The sequence below is a fragment of the Podarcis bocagei genome (assembly GCF_964188305.1).
Source record: "Podarcis bocagei genome assembly, chromosome: 12".
Lineage (NCBI taxonomy): Eukaryota > Metazoa > Chordata > Lepidosauria > Squamata > Lacertidae > Podarcis > Podarcis bocagei.
Genome location: NC_138137.1, coordinates 41,905,103 through 41,924,841, shown reverse-complemented (window position 1 = coordinate 41,924,841; position 19,739 = coordinate 41,905,103). Strand labels below are relative to the sequence as shown.

The following is a 19,739-nucleotide window of genomic DNA, read 5'->3' as shown; positions in this document are numbered from 1 at the left end:
CTGAATCAGATATTAGGGCAAGGTTTTTATATCACATAAAGCACACACAAAACCACATACTGCAGCAAATTGAAAACAACTGGATGTTCTGAGGCAACAGCTGGGATATTTTCTTTCTATATCTATTGTTACTTCGAGTCCACGGCTCAATGCATGATCATCTTTAGCATAGGAGCCAACTCCTGGGGCTGTGGGGGCTTTGGCCCCCCCCCATAAAATATTTGCCCCCCCCCAATGTGCATGCACCATTTGATTGATTATGCAGGGCAGGGCTTACCTGGGCCCCCACAATATTTTATTCAAGTTAGCACCCCTTATCTTTAAGAGGCAGGTAGGAAAGTGACCAATACCCTTTAATTTTGTTTCAGTTTGGAATGGCTAGTTGCAAATATCCAGGGGCCAAATGAAGGTACATCAGTCGCTTCCTGCCAACCATTTTTTAGAAAGTTGGGAGTCACCCTTAACCATGGTTTAAAGTTATATCTGCAAATATGTTAACCATAGTTAATGCTGCCCATGGTTCATCTCTTAACTAGAGGTTGAAAGTGAAGCTTGGACATGGTTTGCAAAGAGATGTTGTTTTGGTAGAACAGCCGTCATCTTGTTGCTGCTGCAGAAGGCAGTCATCAACCAAAACATTTTGGGTAAGTGATTGTTTCACAAGGACTAGTACAATGGATAAAGATTTATATTTCAGGATTGTTTTGAGGGTTTGCCTCTTCTTTTGTTTCCTCAGTCACACCTTTCCCCAATAAACCATCAAGAACAACTTGACACTGCAGGTTTCAAAGCTCACCAATATTGCCTTGAATTTTTTACTTCCAAAGTATGTAGATGACCACTTGACATCTACAGTTTTTGAGAATGAGGTTAATGATTAAAAAAGAAAGGGAAAATAGAAAAAAACAAAACCCATCAATGCCCCCTCTGTTTTTTTACTGCTACAATTTAATTGTGGTGAGCAACATTTACAGAAGATATTCCGTAACTATTAGTTCAACCTATTCTTTTAGAAAACATCAGAAGGTTCAAACATTAAATGTCAGAAACAGAGAAAGTTAGGAGTGAGTTGGCCCAGAAACAAAACCCTTTCATTGGATCAACATTATTGGGGGGCAAGGGTAGCAAGCTTTTGGGTTATACAGAGCTGTTCTGTAGGTAAGGTCTTGCAACCTGATGCTGAGCCTTTCCCCAGCAATTTGAGACTAACCATATAAGGAAAGGATAAGATTTCCAGCCAGATTGTCACCCAGTTCTAGACACAGGATTGAATTTCTGCTGGGCGGGTCAAGCCAAAACTGACAGGAATCTACCAGGGTCAAGGAAATGGTCAATGGGTTTGTCACTTGACAGTGCTATGGTTGCCATCTTGATCTCAGCAGTCAGCACAAATTGTTATAGGAACCATTGCTACTCTTCCCTCCGTACACCAGCTATGCTGCAGTCCGAGAGAGAGAGAGATTAGTAGGTTCTGCTCAATGTCTCTTTCCTGGTGTTTGGCAACTTCCTGTTGATGAGTCTGCAAGAGCCACTGTGCCAAGAAGTTATCATGTTGCTTCACTAACACAACCATATGAGACACATACATCCAAAAGTACTAGTAGTAGCAGCAGCTGGTCAGTTTCTAAATAGTTCTATATACTTACGTAATTCAATCCTTTCTGCACTCAATATTTTCATCTAAATAGGGCATTGCTATTGTATTATATTGTGCAGTTAAAAAACCCCACCCCTCATGAAGTGTTGGAGCAAATTAATCACTATTAATATTTTATCGTTTATGACCACTGAATTGACATGTCAAATGCCCTCCACTTTGAATGCACATATTCAAAGGGCTGGCCGGCAGGACATACGTACGTATATTGTACATATATACATATATAGGTAATGGTAAAGAACCCCTGGACGACTAAGTCCAGTCAAAGGCAACTATGGGGTGTAGCGCTCATCTTGCTTCAGGCTGATGGAGCCAGTGTTTGTCCACAGCTTTCCAGGTCATGTGGCCAGCATGACTAAACTGCTTCTGGCACAACAGAACACTGTGACAGAAGTCAACGCGCACAGAAATGCTGTTTACCTTCCCGCCTCAGTGGTACCTATTTATTTACTTGCACTGAAATGCTTTCAAACTGCTAGGTTGGCAGGAGCTGGGATAGAGCAACGGGAGCTCACCTTGTTGTGGGGATTCAAACCACCAACCTTCTGACTGGCAAGTCCAAGAGGCTCTGCGGTTTAGACCACAGCATATACATATGTATATACATACACAAAAGCCTGGCCACCAGCACTAGTAAACACAGAAAATCAGAAGATCCAACACATTATCTACACTCGCCTGGGTGAAAGCAGCTGGCGGGGCCAGGCAGAGAAAAATTGTGAAACAGCTGGGAAATGCAAGGCACTTTTGAGCACGCTGCAATGTAATCCAGAATAATGCTACACGCTTGCAGGCACACACACCATGAAGTAGGAGCTGGAAGCAGCCAAACACAAGCCTGGCGCAAGGACTGCAGCTGCCCTTTATTTCAGACCTAAACACAAGTGGATACAAGTGGGGCTTGCAAAACTAAGTTGACTTCATCTAAAGCATCTGAATTCCTTATGAATTCCATCTTCCTGAATACCAGCATCTGAATTTTTATTTACCTAGAATAACTAGAAGTATCTGAGAGGTGGCAGAGCTTAGGGTGTGTGTGTGAAAGGCATGCTTTGCATTGTTTTAAGGTTCCAAATGAAAAGACTGGCATGTCCAGTTGAAACTGTCAGCTATATACCAATAACCACGATGACTTGAGACAGACAAATCCAAGTTCAACTCTTCAATTTCTACCTCTTAGCCCATGAGCTGCCAAAGGAAGGTGGGGTAAGATGCAATCAATCAAATAAAGAGTGCAAGGTATTGGGACTAGGGAAGCCTTGGAAATGGTCAGCATGTGTTGAATAAGAACATAGGGAACTTTTTTATACCAAATCCCACAACGGGTCCACCAGTACTGACTGGCAGCCACTCTCCAGGTTTCCAGACAAGGAGAATCCCCAGGCCTACATGGAGATGGTGGGGCTTGAACCAAGGACCACCTGTGTGAAAGGCTCTGCCACTGAACTGCTGAGCTGCAGCCCTTCGCTTTGTAAACTATGGGTACTATAGTTGAATCCTGAACTGAAGTAGGCCATCTCCAATAGATTTAGGGCTTGTCAAAGCCAAAGCAGGAAATCTCTGAAGTGCCCCCAGCTGAAGCAGGGACTTCCAAAGCAGTTTGAGGTTTGTTTTTTTCAAAAATAAAAAATGCTGGTGTCTGCAAAAATTGAAAAAATAATAATAATCCCCATGCTTGTCACATTAGGAAAACATTAGGTTGGTGGGGAAAGGAGGTGACTGACAAATCTAGTTTCTAACCAGTGGGATTACTTTTACCAGGGGTCTCAAATCTTCGTGCTTTGGGGAAGGGATGTTGAACCCTGATCTGGTCTGGTCTGTACTCTTTGCTAGTTCTGTTAGCAGTGCTCGCTTGGAAAATACAGGGCATTCAAGCTCTCCTGCATCTCTGTCACATGTCCACATATCCACTCCTGCCAAATGAGCTTTGCACCTAGTTTCTGTAAGTCTGGAGTCTTTTACTGTGTCAACTGAGTAGGAACACTGAAGCTGTTTTTTCATATAGCATAACTCCATAGTTCATGCACCCATCCTTCTGAAAATGTGAAGATAAATTCCCAAGGTATTTTTCTTTTTTCTTTCTTTTCTTTTTTGCCAGAAAACCACAAGGAGAGAAGTGAAGGCCTTTTTCTTTCCCACCCTCAAATATCAACTTAAGAATGATCAGTAAAAAACCCCTAGATCCATTTGTCTGCAATTTGGCAGGTTTCTTACTTAGTCTTACTTTTACAATGCATGCCATTCTTATACCATTTGCCCGTGAAACAATAGAGATTAAATGAATCATTTTTTAACTGTCCCCCAACTCTAAATGCTACCCTTTTGAAAAACAATTAAAGCTAGCCTTCCGAAGTTTTTCAGGATTCATCTCCTCAGAAGGGGCTGCTACATCTTAAAATTTAATCTAATTATGGAAAGAAAGAAAGAAAGTTTTAAAAAATAAAAACCCCACTATAATTATGAATGGGGAATGCAAAAAGCTTATTCTTACCAATTAGGATTCAGCTTTGACCCAAAGCGAAATTAGACACCCACCAAATCAGTTCAGCACAAATCTGGTGTTTTCTAAAGTACCAAATCAGGCTCAAAACCAAATCTTGCTGTCCGTGCACATCCCTAGTTGTAACATGTAAGGAGGGTTACTGAAAAATGGCATTAAGATCAAAATAGCTGTTGGTTAATAAGATAAACCCCACAGTTGGGCAATAACATTTTGTGGAGTCAACCAAGGCATCACAAATGTGATCCAGATACAAATAAAAAAATGACACTCATCAACATTTATATTTGAATTTGAAATGTACATGTTTCACTTGGTTCCTTGTAGTTTCTGGCCAACAATGAAAATTAATTCACCTTTCCTTGGTGCAATTAATTGTACAGCATCTTTGTAGTCCTTCTTCCCTCCCTAAGGATGAGGCCTCAACTTTCATTCTATTCCCCTCTTATCAAGGCTTTTTCTAATTTAGAAGCAGATCTGATTTTACTGCACTAATATGCTGCACTACATTTCAACTTAAATCCACACAGAGGTGCTATAGCTGATATGGCACTCTTAAGAAATTCAGAGGAACAATCCACAATATCTAAGAACTTATCCTATCCCAGCACACAAAAAGCCAAATAATTTACAATGTTGCCTTTGTGCCTTAAAGGCTTGGGGTGAAAGAGATAACTGCTGCCCCTTTTAAAACAAACAAAAAAGAACAGCGTGTACATACTGTACTTTTAAAAATTAAATTCTTACGAAATGCACTTCCATGCTAAATATAAAAACAATCAGACAGATCCCTCTCAATCCACATCACATGTGAACGATAATGTTTTCTTATTAAGATTTGGAAGATTTAAAAACAGCTTCCAGCAAAACATCTGTTGCACAATAATTGCGATAAGAGGGAGCAGAAATATCCAGGGAGATTAGGATGAAGGCCACCTTTTCGTTTGGAAAAACGTGTCCAGTTTGAGTTGCAACCCTGCTGGAGTAACACCACCTTCTACACAAAAGATTTCAGCAGAGTGTTTTGTGCTGCTTATTCTATCACAGCTGCCCCCCAGCAAAATAATAATAATAATAATAATAATAATAATAATAATAATAATAGCATGATCTAGAAGGGGGGCACCTTTCCCTCTAATGATATTACTCCAGGAGCAGACACTCACATGGTTCGGAAGGAAGAGGATTTGCATTACAAAAGCTACATTAAGCACTACGAAGCCCCTGAAACACTGGTTGCCACACCTCTAGAAATGATAATATGCAGCCAGAAAATGTGCAGAAAAGGGACTGGAGGAACTCCCCTATGTGAAAATCTTACCATGTTTTGGCTCTTTAGTTTTTAGGGGGGGAGGTGAGTAAGAAGGTACATGATATAGGTTTACAAGATTACGCATAGTATGGATAAAGAAAAGTTTTTCTCCCCTTTCTTATAATACTGGGTTCAAGGAGTTGGGCAAGTAAGAGATTCAGAAAATACTTCTTTTCACAGTACATAGTTAAACTGTGGAATTTGTCACCCCAAGGTGTAGTGATGTACAGTTGTAACAATGGGATGAGACAAATTCATATGTGGCTTCTAGTCATGACGGATACACGTGGCTACCAGAATGCAAGTGGGAGAGAATTATTGCAGTCCAGTCCTGCTTGTGGGCCTCCCAAAGGATTCTGGTTGGCCACCACACAAACAGAAAACTAGACAAAATGTGCCCTTGGTCTGATGCAGCAGACACAGCCCTTCTTTAAGACCACTTTTAAAAAATAAAGAAAAAGTAAAGCGCCATCTTACAGATCGCTTGAAAGATGAAATAATTTCTGCATCCCTTTTGAATTGCTTCACCGGATCGTGCCATTGCAGCTATCTAACTTAGTATCCTGTTTCCAACATTGGCTTGTCAGTTTCTAGAAGCCTAGAAGCACAACGTGAAACCAATGGCCTTCCCTTGTTTGTCTCCACCCTTTAATCCTCAACACTGTACTGCCTCTGAACATGTCGCATCTGAGATTACCTCTCAGGTGCCAGCTCAGAAAAAGCTGTATTTTAAGTCCTGGAGGCATGGTTTACCAACTATAATTAAACAAATGTAATTAAAAGTATATTTCCGTATATAGACTCCTGGTACATTAAGGAAAGCTTCAGCACAAGCAAGAGTAATAACTCCAGGGTAAAGAAATTATGAATATTTTAAAGCTGGAGGAAAACTAGGGTGGGGATAGAGAAAAAAGGAAGAGTTTGAGAAAAATAATGACACCTGCATTTGAATGGAAAGATGTTGCTTGTTAAGTTAGGAACAAAAAGTCTGTGACACTCCAGATGTTGTTGAACTCTAACCTTCATCAGCTACAGCCAGCATGGGTCAAGGATGATGAGAGCCTAAGTCCAACAACATCTGGAGGGTCACATCTTGATGCTCAGTTTCTAAAAGTCTGCAATCCTATGTACACTTACTTTGGAGTAAGTCCCACTGAAGTCAGTGTGACTTACTTCTAACTAGATATTCATAGGTTTGAGTTGTAAATGATTTTGAACAATTCAATCTTCACCTGGGTCTAAACTTAGCACATTGTAAAAGTTCGAACTTCCTATTGCAAAGAGAACTGAGGAATTAAAAACAAACAGGATGTTAACAAGGGAGAGAACAGTAACCCAACGCCCAGTTCAGCTCCATCCACAGCTAAATTCTAGCACAAATGTGTGAAATGAAGCAATCAGGATGTGTCCACACAGCCTCCAGAGACGAAATATGAAACAACTGAAATTTGCACAAGATGCAAATCGACTTCACAAGTTGTCGCAACGCATACAAAAGGTATTTAGAAAGGTTCCTGTGTTCCTGAATTTCATTTTCCATCATCCTGCTTTCAGGCAACTGATTATACCCTTGTTACTATCAAAACAGTAATCAACATTAACAAAATGTCAAGTTACATAACAACTTGAAGAGGAGCACACAAATGTGCCTATCTAACCAAGTGTTTTACTTTTAGGAAATGTTTGCTAGCACTGCAAGCCTTAATTGATTAATCAGTGCAACTAATTTTCATAAAAGTTGTAACCTGAGACCACACTGTAGGTTTCTCCCAATCACAGCTTCCCTCCAGTTTCCAGGAAGGAGGTGCCGGCATGGGAAGGAGCTGTAAGGTGAACTGTTTCCCATAAAGCCATGGGCTCTCAGAGATGACCAGAGTAATGACAAGGAGCCAAACTGCAGTTGCTCTTATACCACTGAAAGCAAGGTGAGGGGAAAGTTGCAACTGCAACCCAACCTCTGACTGAAGTCCCCAAGATCTCGCAAGGGTTTATTCCTGATTGTACCATCCATATGCCAGATTCAAAAACTGGGGCATGCAGGAAGCCAATGCAGAGCATGAGTGGGGAACACCTGTGACCCTCATCTTAATTTCACACAGGTGAGAGGAGGCCCAAAAGAAAAAGAGAAGAGGAAGGGAGAAATGGAAACGGGAGCCAAAACAAATATTGTCAAGGGTGGGAGAAAGCCCTCTGCATGCAATGAGCCTCAGACGTTAGGGAAGAACTCTCTTGTCCTTCCCTTGGTACCCAGCTGGGCAGGAAGGAAGGAGGAAAGAGCTCTGACCCCACCAGCATGCAGTGCCCCAAATTAGGCCCAAGGGAATGCCACCCAGAAAAGATTCCCCAGCCCTGATATAGAGTAAGCATTATAAGACAGGAGGTGTCATCTGCATCCTGCAAAGAGCAGACCCTGGCAGGGATGCAACAGATGGTTGTCTTAGTGGCAGCACCCAGGTTCTGGAAGTCTCTTCCAAGGGAAGCCCATCTTGCCTTCTTCCTGCTGGCCTTTCAGCAGCAGGTGAAAATCTTGTTCAGACAAGTCTTTGATCTGGTGAAGTCGTTACAATGGTACCTCGGGTTAAGAACTGAATTCGTTCTGGAGGTCCGTTCTTAACCTGAAACTGTTCTTAACCTGAAGCACCACTTTAGCTAATGGGCCTCCCACTGCAGCCACTGAGCGATTTCTGTTCTCATCCTGAAGCAAAATTCTTAACCAGAGGTACTATTTCTGGGTTAGCGGAGTCTGTAACCTGAAGCGTCTGTAACCTGAAGCATCTGTAACCCAAGGTACCACTGTGTTATTAAACTGCCCAGTGATCCGATCAGATGAAATTTAATTAATAATAATAGTTTTATTCTGTTCTGCAATGTATAATAAACAATTATTGTTTACTTCAAAACATATTGACCGTCTTTGCATTTTTCACCCATCAGAGCCTAGTGAGGTTATGATGATCTCCTAGTGTTTGTTCAACTAGCTGCTGTTTTTATATATGTTGATAGTTTCGTTATTATTGAATTTTGTTTGGAATTGGATATTGTATTGCTGCTAGCCACTTTGGAAAAGCAAGGCATGAAATGTAAACAGAATACATACAGATGGCTTTGCTTTGAGGAGGAAGGGTTTTGCCTGCAGAACTTGGGGGGGGGGCTTTCAATGAAATCTGTACACATTTTATGTAATTTCCTGCTCTGAGCTGTTCAGGTTTAGGCAGGCCACATATCAACAAAACAAACAAGTGGGCAAGCAGGGTCTCTGGGCCTTGGATCTCTTGAAGAACCTGCTGCAAGTCAAGTTGTACATATCAGTCACCTCCCTACAAACACTAGTAGTGATGAAAAGATTCCAAAGAAGTGAGCCTTCCCTTTTATATTTTATCAAAAAAGTTATTTCATTTTCTTCCGGAGTAAAGTGACAGACCTTCCAGATGTTACTGGACTCCAATTCCCATAAACACCAACCTACATGATGGATGGCAGGAAGAGATCATGGGATGAGGTGCAGAGATACTTCTCTTTCATCTTCCAGAGAAATATGAATTATATTCCAGAATAAAACATTTGGTTGTCAATACTGCTGTTCTGTTGTTATGGCTTATGTTGTTTTATTTGATTGCTGCATTTCAGAGTTGTATTGTCTCTTCAGTTATTTGTTTGCAGTTTTGTTAGTATGAGCCACCTTGATTATTAGGAAAGCAGGTTGAAAAATAAACATTTAAAATAAAGTTTTGGTCAAGGGAATGAACTCCAGGTCAGTAGGAGCAACACTGGGAAAGTTTTCATCATCCTTTTACTGGTGTAGAATTCAGCAACCAAGTTGCTCATCAGGGCAAGACGGTTTGAGCATATAATACCAACCCTCGCCACCAATTAGTTTCCGGGCCCAATTCAAAGTGCTGGTTTTGACCTATAAAGCCTTAAATGGCTTGGGTACACAATACCTCAAGGACCGCCTCTCCCCATATGAACCATATGAACCTGTGACCATCATCTGAAGCCATTTCATGTGCCTCCTCCACGAGAAGTCTGGAGAGTGGCAACGCAAGAATACACTTTTTCTGTGGTGGCTCCCCACTTGTGGAATTCTATTCCCATGGAGGCTCTCCTGAGACCTTCATTGCATCTTTATGTGCCAGGCAACAACATTCTTCTTTTCCTGGAACTTTGCCTAATTACGGTAATCTATGGCATTTAGAACTGTTATGAGTTTTTGTGGTTTTGTATTGTAAACCACCCTGTGACCCTCAGATGAAGGGGCGGTATAGAAAATTTAATAAAAATAAAAAATAAGTAAAACAGGGATGGGAAATCTGTGGCCTTGCAAAGGACATTGGACTACAACTCCCATCAGCTCCAGCCAGCATGAGTAATAGTCAGAGATGACAACTGCTGAAATACAGCAACTTCTGGAGAGTATCAGATCCCCACCCCCCGCTTCACATAAAGTGGGGGCTGCCAATGTTTTGGGGGGCCTGTGGGCACAACTACAAACCACAGACTCTGTCATGGGCACCACACACCCTCTGTAGCTGAACATACACACCAAAACCTGTTCTATTGGCTACAAGAGAAATGCTTATTTCAAACATAATTTCAGTGAGGGAAGGACAGTGGAGTGGACCCTACAAGCACCAGGGAAGGCCCCTGTGGGAACATATGCTTTATATTATAAGGCATTTGCCATGAATTTTATTGAGAACCCCAACATTCTGCACAATAATCATGTGGAGCCCAGTTTACAAATTATGCAAAATGAGAATCAAGTGTTTTTCATGGTCTGCCCTCTTCCCAAGAGCTACCTGGGTATTTTCAAATCCCGCTATTTTAAAATACCCATCTGCAGCCACACAAGGCTAGCAGATCATGAAGAATTTCAACCTAGCCTTCTTCCAAAGTTATTTTTTATACTCTGCAGAGAGGGTTGGGGTTTTTTTCCTTCCCTCCCTGGTTTCAGCTATGCAATCCCAGTACCAGCAGCCTGAAAGGATACAGTCCAAAAAAAGCTTTACTGCTTGGTTCATTCTAAATGTATATAAATTAGCCAATTAGAGTGAAGCTCATGTTCCAATAGGAGATGCCTTGCCATATTTGAGTGCCCTTTAACCATTATAGAAGCGGAGGGAGAAAAATACCAAACCGAGGGATGAACTTTGTGGTTAGGGGGTGAAGACATCAATCAGGAAAGTTGGCTTGAAGCAAGACTGAAATCTAGGAGACAGTGCAAGCCTACGCATGTTCAGAAGCAAGTTTCACTGACCTCAACAGGGCTGATTCCCAGGTAAGTCAATCAGGGATTGCAGCCTAAATGAGCAGAACTCCCTATCCTTTGCCCTGCCAATAGTGAAGGAAAACTAATGCAAAACTAAGGAAAGGATTTACCACAAAAAAACTAGTTCCATCAATTGAAGTAGTCTTCCCAAGTTCCCCCTCCCTCTACTGCTCAATTCTCTGCATGAAAGTAAAAAAAATGGCCAGCTAGAGGCAAACTCTAGAAAACAGTAACTTTGACAAGCACTGTGACAAATTGGCTTCAGAAAAGAAACATTTCAGATCTAGAACCCACCCACCTTTCACAATCGGCCACAACTCCTTTTACAGCTGCTGCAGCCTCCAGAAGGTCTTGAGAGAAGCAATTAGTCCTGAACTAAGACAAGACATTCAAAGACAGCCGGAAAGTAATTGAGCAATTCAACAGAGTCATGCAGGAGGTGACCCTGGACCTGCTCTGCAGATCCCCTTCCAGAAAGGGAGACTTACTCAGCTTAGAGATTCGCGGAAGCAAGAAAAGCCTTTGTAACCCTCGCGAAGCCCCAAGTGGAAATATGAGCAGATCCTTTCAATGCCTTTCTGAGCCACACTCGCCAGGTAGCGGAAGGACTCTGCTCACTTGCAGAGCGAAAAGCTCTGAACCTCTCCTCCTATCCAGAACAGAAGTGGGCGTCGGGAGTTTTCCTCGAAGCAACTCGGCGTCCAGAAGAAAGACTTTGTTTGCACACCCAGCTGTCAACTATAAGGAGGCGCTGCTGTTACTCGGGTTTACTGGGGGGGGGGAGCCCGCTGTGAAAGCAATTACGCAGCTGCTTCATGAGGACTAGCGCCTTAGGAAGCCACGTTTACTCCAGAGCTGTTTCTCTCGCAGGGCTCCCGCCGCCTCGGAAGCCGAGCCGGCTGCTTGGGAGAGAGCAGCTTCGCCTCCAGCGCAGGGTCTCCCCCAGCCCGAGGGCTCTCGGCGGCAGCTGGCGAGGTTACACAACGAGGCACAGCCTGAAGCCTCCTCCTCCGCCACCGCCCCCACCCCCGGCCCCGCTTCGGCGCTGCCTTCTCAATGGACGTTTGTAGCCGAGCAGCTTCTGAGGCGAGCCGCTTCCCGTCCTCGCCGAGAGCGCCTGCCGGCTGGTTGGCTGTGTTGTTGCGAAGGGAAGGGAAAGGCCAAGAGTCGTGACCTTTCGCTCCTCTTTCCCCCTACTCCACCCTCCCTCGCTCCCTCTTGTCCCCTCAGAAGGGCTCGTCCCCAACCTGCCCCCCCCCCGTTTGTCTCTCCCCCCGCCTCCTGCCGCCACAGAGTCCCCGTTTCGCTCCTGGCGTCGCCGGCGGCAGCCAAACGCGCGTCGGGGGTCGCTCCCAGCCCGCCTTTCTTACCTCGGGGCTCGCGGGGCGCCGCCGCCGAGGCGCCCGCCACCTGCCTCTCCTCAGCTCCCGGGAGCGCCTGGCCGAGGGGAAGGCAAGAGCGCAGAAGTTCCCAACAAAGGAGAGAAAGTTCGCCGCCTTCTGCTGCTGCTGCTGCCGCTAAGCGGGCGAGGAGAGCGAGCAGCTGGCGGGGGGCGGGGAGGGCGCGCGGGCGCCCAATGAGAAAGTTCGGCTCGTGCGAGAGCAGCCGCTGCTGCTGCCGGCCGGGCCTGGCTTGGCTCGAGGGGGAGGTTGCTGCTGCTGCTTCGGCGGCCGCCAGCGAGAGCAAACCCCACGTCTGTCTGAGGGCGCCTGCACGGGAAGGCGCGCGCTGGAATGGCTCCTGGCTGGGACGGAAGGGGAGGGCTGTGGGTGGGGGAGCCGCCCTCCGCGCCGCCGGCGACACAAGTCGGGGTGTGGGGGGCGAGCGCCGAGGCCGAATCTCTCCCTCGCGGCGGGGGCGAGCTGCACGGCTCCCCCCGCGCCCAGCGGAGGCGGAAGGGGAAAGCTCCCAGGTGTGGCCAGGCTTAGGGCTCATTATTCGGCTTAGGCAGAGCTCAGCCCCTTGGCCGAGTTTTGGTTCTAAACAGTGACGAGGGCGCGTTAGAGCATACACGGAGTGCCTTTCCCTCAGGCACCATGCGCGCATTTGCCAGGGCTGCGCATTGTTTGGTTTCGATTTAATTTCCATGCTGGCTTCAGAACTCTGCAGCGGTTTGCCTTTCGTCATTTAGGGAGAGCCCCAGTTCCTGACGCCTCAGGGCCTGGGGAGAGGAAGCTGTCCTGCAGAAACCTCGTTACTGTTGAGCTCAGAAAGGCCAGCGAGGATTCCATGCAAACCACGATTTCTGTCTTCCTTTTATTTTGGTTCAGAATGCAGCTGCTTGGGTGCTATCGGGAGTGAAGCAGGACATGCTTGTGACACTCCTTTCACATCAGTCCAGTTGGTTGTAGCAGTTTGTTTCCAGGCTCAGCTGAACATGCTGGTACTGACCTTTAAAAGCTCAGTATGGGACGAGGTTGTCTTCAGGACGTCCTGTACCACCCACACAAACCCAGCAGGAGACTTCAAGATGGCACTGGAGGCCCTGCTCTCAGGTGGCTATTCTTGGATTGGCAACAGGGCCTTCTCCGTGGTAGCCAGCTGGATGTGGAACACAGGGGTCAGCAAACTTTTTCAGCAGGGGGCCAGTCCACTGTCTCTTAGACCTTGTGGGGGGCCGGACTATATTTTGGAAAGAAAAAAGAACGAATTCCTATGCCCCACAAATAACCCAGAGATGCATTTTAAATAAAAGCACACATTCTACTCATGTAAAAACACACTGATTCCTGAACTGTCCGCAGGCTGGATTTAGAAGGCAATTGGGCTGGATCCAGCCCCGGGGCCTTAGTTTGCCTACCCATGATGTGGAACTTCGCTCCCCAGGGAGATCTGACAAGTTCATTCCTGGTTTTAGGTGTGTCCGGAAGACTTTCTTGTGCAGAAGGCTATTTGAAATAAAAATCACTTTTGTTTTTAATAGACTCCTGTCTTGGGTTGCTGTGTTCCATTGAATCTTTATTGTTTTAAACTGCTGGTAGCTGCTTTCTGAGGTGTTTGCCTTGAAAGTAAATATTTTACATGATATCTAAATATTATATACAGGTGAAGTGCAATATATTTATTGAGAGCTAGTTTCACATAGTGGCTAAGAGAGTGAGAGTGAGCCCTCATTGTCCCACCTTGCCCCCCAAATGGGTCTGAAACTGGCATAGTAAAAATTATCTTCCAGTTAAGTCAATGGGATGAAGAAACGGTTTAAGTGTCCTCCACACCTTCTCCCTAACTGGAGCGAGCCAGCAGGACTTAGGGAGCAGTTTTTTCTCTGCCCCAGAATCTCTCATCACTAGGGATTGCTTGACCAGGCTGCAATCCTGTGCACACTTACTTTAATGGGAGTAAGTCCCGCTGAACTTCACACAATCTATTTCTGACAAAACGTGCACAGTTACAGGTAGGTAGCCGTGTTGGTCTGCTGTAAAGGTAAAGGGGCCCCTGACCATTAGGTCCAGTCGTGACCGACTCTGGGGTTGCGGCGCTCATCTCGCTTTATTGGCCGAGGGAGCCGGCATACAGCTTCCGGGTCATGTGGCCAGCATGACTAAGCCGCTTCTGGCAAACCAGATCAGCGCACGGAAACGCCATTTACCTTCCTGCCGGAGCAGTACCTATTTATCTACTTGCACTTTGACATGCTTTCGAACTGCTATGTTGGCAGGAGCAGGGACCGAGCAATGGGAGCTCACCCCGCCGTGGGGATTCAAATCGCCGACCTTCTGATCAGTGTGGGTTTAACCCACAGCGCCATCCGCGTCCCACTTTGGTCTGCCGTAGTCGAAGCAAAATAAAAAAAATCCTTCTAGTAGCACCTTAGAGACCAACTAAGTTTGTTATTCATGAGAGCTTTCGTGTGCATGCACACTTCTTCAGATACCTTTAAACATGCACAAGTTTGTGCTGCTAGCAGAATGGAAGGCAAATGGTGTGTCAAATTCTGGCCTCTTAAAGGATGCAGCTGAACTATGAAAGACCAAAGTCTGCCCCTGCTACTGAATATGTTTATTACCAGGAGGATTTCAAAATAATAATATAAATAGAGCACTTGGAAGGTTGTCTGGTGCTATACAAGTATTTAGTGTGATGCAGTCATTAGTAAGCTGGGCTCTGACCACCAAGATCCAGCTTCAGATCCCTGATCAGTCAGGAAACACTATGGACCTGGTGGTCCTCTCACAGCCTATTGTGGTACTTAATAAAGTGGGATCTTATGGTTTGGCTTGGCTCATTAGATTCATGCTGCTGTGCATCTGTTTATGTTGCTTCACTGTTGGCTCTTATAATTGTATTGTATTTTAATCATGGGATATTGTGCTAAAGGGCAGCTTATCAATTCTATAAATAAACCCAGGCCACTTTCACTCTCGCTATTTCACGGGTGTGATTGAACCGTATACCAGCAAATTAAGGCAGCACAATTAAAGTGGATTTGGTGCTGTTGCACAAAAAACAGCAACCCCTGCATCTCTCCTTACCCAATCTCCCCACAAAATCCCCACCCCATACTTTTTGCCATTGAAAAGTGATGGGGAAATGCACTGGGAAGTGGAATAATGATGGCATTGGGTTATATAACCCTCATACCCTCCATGCAAACAAATAAAGAAGAATGTTCACTAAAGGTCACCTGGAAGATCTTTCAGCCATGTATGCAACCCTGAGCTCAATGCAGGAAGGGTGGGATACAAATATGAGTAAAAGAATCATAAATGCTTGGAGGCAATGCTTGGAGTTTTGTGGTTCTGAAAAGTAAGGCATTGATCCTATGGTTTCTAGTGGTAATATCACAGCAGGTCTTGGGAGTCTTTGTGTAGAGAAATATAATAATATGTAGATTTGTTTAATGTGCAAAGGACCTTACACTGATTTAAGTTTAAATACTATTCCATTTACACCCACCCACTTTCTGCCATCTTGGAACTGAAGGAAGCACACATGAGGTTCTGGGCATGTGTGTCTCCCATTCAAGAAATGACCCATCCTTTTTAATTTTGGGGAGGCAGCTACATTATGTGTCCTCACACCGTGTGCTGCAAACACATGTAGCAGATGGCCCCAACAATATTTCTTCAGGTGTTAGTGAAGACTGCAGTCTTACTTGGAAGTAAAGTTTAATTGGAATCAATGAAACTTGGGATTTTCAAGTAAATGGATGCAGTGGAATATATGGCCTAAAGCAGCAGTCCCACATTGTCAGCTGAATTGCGATTCCTGAGCTGAAGGTGCTGATAGCTTCACAGGTTTCCTAATTGGGTGTCATGGAGATCTCTGGCTGGGCTTTTAATACAAGCCTGCATCAGGGTTTGACCTCCTAGGCCAAAGGACGAGAGGAATGGGGGAATGTTGAGGCTAGGTTGTACTTAAGGGGAATTAGGGGAATTAGATGTCCTCTTTTTCCAGGACACGTCCTCTTTTTCATGGGTATGTAAAATGAGAGTCGTCACAGCGATCCATAGTTAAAAGTATAAGCTGGCAAATGTGTCTTCTTTTCTGCTCTTCAAAATATGGCAACCCTAAATTAGCTCCTCCACGATACAACACTTCATGCATCCACTTGGGTGTAAGACCTAATGAGCATGTGTTCTGAAACATGCTGCACAGGTTGTAATTGAGTTTCTTTAGAATTGTCAAGCCACACTTCAGGATCTGATAGGAGGAGCGGTGCTGAGTTGCTGGAACTGAAAAGCATTTGGAGAACAGAGTTTCTACTATAACAATTCTATGACTCAGCTTCCTCTGGATTTAAAGAGCTGGAGGAAACAGGCTTGCCTAATTATCATTATTTGTATTAACATGCCATAGATTTTCTTCTAAAAAGTTGCTGTGCAATCAGATTGCCATTAATGAGATGAGAATTATGAGCGCTGCTATGCCTTCCTTTATTAACTGGACCAGCAAATAAATATGCCAACATGATGAAGAAGCAGTTCATCAAGACAACAATTAATAATAATAATAATAATAATAATAATAATAATAAACCATACGAGTCCCACATATTATTTCTGATTGGTCACAGGCCTGCAGCCCAAAGCTCCCCCCTTCCCTTCCTTAAAATATATATGCCACTATTGGCTCTGGAATGAATTACATGCATAAAGTTTAATGAAATCCAAATCTTATGGGGATGATCATCTTACCAGGTGGATACCACTTGTGGCTGCAATCTGTATTCCAGCCAACAAAAACATTTCAAAGGCATTGAGTATCAAAAAGCCAAGCTGCAAACATAGCATCAAATAAGGGCCAATTTAAATGCAACAGCAGCCGTTATGCAGGCTGCCAAAAGGCATTTGCCCATGTAGGCACCACCCATAGCCAGTGCAACATTTTAAAGGCTCTTAAACTATTCACCAGCCTGTATGTGCCATATGTTTCTATGCCAGCACTGTATGGCCCAGGCAGGGGCTGCACTGGAACGAGACACTGCATATAGGTCAGCATGTGGACTAACCTTTCCTGACCACCATATGGGACACTGACATACATTAAGTACTGATACTACTTGCTCATTTCTCTCCTAAGCCCTGAACAGTTAAACAATTAAAAAGGGGCTTGTTTTGTTTCCTCTGGATGAGAGGACACTGGGACATTCTTTGTAATATTTGCTTTGTTTATAAAGAAATACAAGCACATCAGCAGAGCCAATGCACACATATATAAGCAGTCCTCACAGATGCATCTCTGCATTGCAGCCTCAGAGGGTTGCTTTATTTATTTATTGTGTTTAATTATATCTTGACTTTCCTCCAAGGATCTGGAAAGCTGTGCACATGGTTCCCCTCTCTGCCACTTTTATCCTCGGAAAAACTCTGTGGGGTAGGTGAGGCTGAGAGACGGCGGCTGCCCCAAGGTCACCCAGTAAACCTCATAACTGAAGGAGAATTCGAACACAGATCTACCCCAAGCGCCAGTCCCACATTCTAACACACTACCTTCACAGGATTGTTGATCTCTCTGGCCAGAGTTATGCTTGTAGCTCGCCCACCTAAACACCGTTTGCACCAACCACTCTTTCAGTACCATCTCACTAGAGGATGCTGCTTATAATTTGTGTACTGCTGCTGGAGATTTCCAACATTAGTCTAGACAGACAACCAGTTATGCTATAGCAGGGGTCAGCAAACTTTTTCAGCAGGGGGCCGGTCTACTGTCCCTCAGACCTTGTCCGGGACCAGATTATATTTTTTTTTGGGGGGGGAATGAATAAATTCCTATGCCCCACAAATAACCCTGAGATGCATTTTAAATAAAAGCACACATTCTGCTCATGTAAAAACACCTTGATTCCCAGACCGTCTGCGGGCCAGATTTAGAAGGTGATTGGGCCAGATCCCCCCCCCCTGGGTCTTAGTTTGCCTACCCATGTGCTATAGCAACCACCCACTCACGTCCACTTGCCCGCCTCCCCAAAACAAGGGTGATGAATATTCCCTGTGTATTTTGGTGCTTTGACTCCCAGTGATGCAATGGGTCAGGGGCCAGGGATGTCTGTGGGCAGGATTCCTGCACTGAGGGGTTGAACAAGATTACCCTTGGGGGTTCCTTCCAACTCTACAATTCTATGATCACATCCCCCAATCTTTTCCTCCCCACCCATCGCATATCCCAATCTGAATGAACCAGGGCAATGATAAGCAGCACACACGGCAACAGGGGAAGACAGAAAGGACTTTGTGTGCTGCAAAGATGCTTTTGGCTCAAGAAGACTAGAAAGCACAGTGACCTCCTCCACTTGTATGCATTCAAATTATTTCATCATATTTCTCCCTATCCACCCCCCCTCCCTCAGCGCAAAAAGTCAGAGAATCTAGGACTGCTATGGGATTTCAGAAAACAGCTGGAGATGCCATTCACCATCAGAGTAGTGGAAATGGAAGGAGAGCTAAAATTCTAAGCGACCGCTAATTAATTTATGAGTACCTGGAGTCGTTCCAGGTATGGAACCGAACACCAGATTCGCATGACATGGGAGGGGGGTGGGGGTGGAGAGAAGCCTAAAGGAAAACTATATATAAAAAAGAGCTGGCAGTAAGCATCAGTTTTGCTAATGGAAAAAGGAGAAGATTGGTTAGGAGCAACTCTGCTTTGGTTATGGGCTGAAGAGGATTCTGATTGTTTCTATTGGTTTATTTATTGTTTGTTTGTTTTAAAAACCAATGGATATAATTCATAGAGTTTTATTTCATTTTGAAGTGAGCAAAAGAGAACTCAAAACCACTTAGCCTTGTGTTGAACAGTTAGATCATTTAGATCAGCTGGGGAAATTCTACTCAGGCATTGCATCCAAAAGAATATCATAGGGTGGTGACCCGGAAATGGGCATTGTCTGCTGTTGCCCTTGCACCGTATCATGCTCTTCCTTCTGCCATATGCGAAGCAGCAACCAATAGTTACTTTAGATGTCTTACAAAGACATATCGCTTTGCCCAGGCTATTCCTGACTTATAAGACTGGACCTTGTTTTACATGTTGAAATCTTCTAAGTTTCTGTTTTATTCAATTTATATACTTATATGTTGCTGTGTTAGATTGTGATTTCGTTTTAATGGTATTTGTTTGTTTACTGTTTCTAACCTGCTTGCAGTGGCTAGGGCCCCAAACAGGGACACAAACAGGAAGTCTCTGCAAATAGCAATGTAGACTCTCTGTCCTACTTCAACAAGTGGGGTTGGCAACCTAAGGTCCATGGGCCACAAGTGGCCCATGGGGGTCGTTTTACTGGCCCACGAGCCACCCCCAAACCGAGCCACCCACTCAGTGAGTCCCCACGTGCTGCGCTAAACTGGTGCAGCTTGACATGGGGACTTGCTTCTGTGGCGCCGAAAATTGTGTCTGCACACGTGCAGACACCAAAAATAACGTCTTTACAGATGCAGATGCTGGAAATCATGGGCGTGGGTGCTCACGTGTGCCCCTGTGTGTGCCCATGTGTGCCCACAGAGGGGACTCCGAGGCAGTGAACAGGCCCAGGCAAGGTAAGCCTTGCCAACCCCTGAAA

The 19,739-nt window shown here is 44.6% G+C and overlaps 1 protein-coding gene and 1 long non-coding RNA gene across 4 annotated transcripts in view; one reads left to right on the top strand and one right to left on the bottom strand.

Annotated features, from left to right (window-relative positions):
• Positions 1-12,372, bottom strand: part of SVIL (supervillin) — a 151,961-nt gene extending 139,589 nt beyond the window's left edge. For all 3 annotated transcript variants that reach the window (XM_081164071.1, XM_081164072.1, XM_081164070.1), the window contains exon 1: positions 12,112-12,372. The gene's annotated coding sequence lies outside the window, so the exon portion shown is untranslated. The remainder of the gene's footprint in view (positions 1-12,111) is intronic.
• The window catches only part of LOC308569900, a 618,054-nt gene that overhangs the window by 18,277 nt on the left and 580,038 nt on the right, over positions 1-19,739 (top strand). The gene's annotated exons all lie outside the window — the stretch shown is intronic.